The 2,121-nt window shown below is 39.8% G+C and overlaps 1 long non-coding RNA gene across 1 annotated transcript; it reads right to left on the bottom strand.

Annotated features, from left to right (window-relative positions):
• Positions 1-339: 339 nt before the first annotated feature.
• LOC116357688 (uncharacterized) lies at positions 340-1,751 on the bottom strand. Its single transcript, XR_004205612.1, has 3 exons — positions 1,347-1,751; positions 1,001-1,260; positions 340-821 (listed from the first exon to the last, which is right to left on the bottom strand). It is a non-coding gene; the product is annotated as an uncharacterized LOC116357688 (long non-coding RNA).
• Between the last annotated feature and the right edge of the window lie 370 nt (positions 1,752-2,121).

The following is a 2,121-nucleotide window of genomic DNA, read 5'->3' as shown; positions in this document are numbered from 1 at the left end:
AGGACAACAGTCTCCGCATAAACAAAACAAAGTAGATGTGATACTTGACCATTCTCCCATCTACTGTACATTGACATGGAGATGATCAGCAGCTTCAAGTTCCTGGGCACCCTGATATCCTTTTCTGCCCTCAGTTACTTCACTCAAAGTCCCACCAGTGCTCCTCCACTTTCCTCATCAACCTGCTGCACTACGACCTATGTACCAACTACAGTGTTGTTTATTGCCATAACACATGTAAATAAAATGTTGTCCATATTTACTGTAATATTTATTTTTTATAACATTGCACATATTGTAACATAGTCCCTTGACATACATGACTTACCCACTCTACTAATAATTCATACATTTATTCAAATATTAAAGCTGAATGATTTATTACTGTGTCCAATTGATTTTGGTTGGTTGTAATGTTTTTGAAAACTTTCACTACAACTTTTTTTGGATGATGGCCGAACTTGTCAAACTTTCAGAATATATAAATCCTTTTGGGACTCATCACCAATTAACATTGCAGTATTCTCAACTTTACTAGGTAGTCATGCAATAAACATTTAGGATAATTCCCCTTAAATTCATTCCCTTTAAATGACACCAAATGTTGGTGACTGTAGAATTCCACTCTCCATTTTCTACCTGAAGGCTGCATAAGTTGGGTGTATTGGCAGCCTTAAATCAATGCTGCATGTATTTGCTTCCAGGAAGATCCTGTTGTTTGGGTAATGACTGTAGCTGTGGCTCCACTGGGAATCCCAGCCTAGGAATGGTCGAAGTGAAAATGAGAACCTTCTCCAGGGTTAAATGGTATGCATTCCCCTCTGAAAAAAAGAAGGTGGGAACATTACAATCCATAAGTAACCGTTCTTGGAGAACACGATACTCTAAGTGAAAGTAGTTTGGGATTTAATTTATATTTTACGTTCTTAGGGGGCCCATGGAAGAATAAGGCCATAAAATGCTGTTCCACAGTTGTGAGAGTGATTAGGTGATATATTACCGATGTGGGCCGTGTAACTTCAATGATCATGGTTTTGCATCTAACTTTCCACCTCCAGCAGCCAGTCCCTCCAGAAACAAACGACTCGGCTCTCTATTGCTCTTTGATTGGTACCAGGTGGGGAGAGCTCTGCTTTGAAGAAAGAAGCTATGTCTTTGGCCAAAAGAGGCTTCTCAGCATAGATGAAAACCTCTCTGAATAGGCTTGAGTGTCTATTCATGTAAGGCAGGAGACCAAGACACTCCAGACCCTCTTTGAATCTATATAGTAAAGAATGTCACATAATGAATTTGCCCTGAAGAATTTAAATCAGCTTATGGGATTCCTTAGATATATGGAAACTCACTGCTCAAGAGCATCCTGTAGCCTGCTTTCTAAGTATAACTTTGTGGCTGACTCCACCAGGGCATCCCTCTCCTCCAATGTACGAATGTATCGCACTGACCCCAACATGAGCAGTTGTCCAGAGGCCTCCATAACCACTTCCTGTGCCTCGTCAATAGTTTGTGCAAACTGGATCTTAGATAGTTCAATAACTGTCACGGGCGTCCTCCTCTTCATCTGAAGAGGAGAGGCGAGAGGGATCGGAGGACTAAAATGCAGCGTGGTATGTGTTCATGATGAATATTTAATAAAAGAAAGCACTGAACACTGAACACTGAATACAAACTATACAAAAACAATAAACAACCGTGACGCTATAAATGAGACCTGTGCTGACACAAGCAACTAACATAGACAATCACCCACAAACAAACAGTGAAACACAGGCTACCTAAGTATGATTCTCAATCAGAGACAACTAATGACACCTGCCTCTGATTGAGAACCATACTAGGCTGAAACATACAAATCCCAAAATCATAGAAAAACAAACATAGACTGCCCACCCCAACTCACGCCCTGACCATACTAAATAATGACAAAACAACGGAAATAAAGGTCAGAACGTGACAATAACATTGTTTTGGGACAAATTAGCAAAACACTAAACTGATTATCACTACCCTTAAAAAGATTGACTGCCAACAAAAGGAAACCAGAACCATGTGGAATAGTATTCATGAACAACTACAACCCTAATAAACTTAGTGCAAATTAACAGTAGCATAACATCCATC

Source organism: Oncorhynchus kisutch, linkage group LG26, assembly GCF_002021735.2.
Source record: "Oncorhynchus kisutch isolate 150728-3 linkage group LG26, Okis_V2, whole genome shotgun sequence".
NCBI classification, from domain to species: Eukaryota; Metazoa; Chordata; class Actinopteri; order Salmoniformes; family Salmonidae; genus Oncorhynchus; species Oncorhynchus kisutch.
The sequence above is the reverse complement of the archived record's forward strand: the minus strand, read 5'-3'. Positions and strand labels throughout refer to the sequence as shown.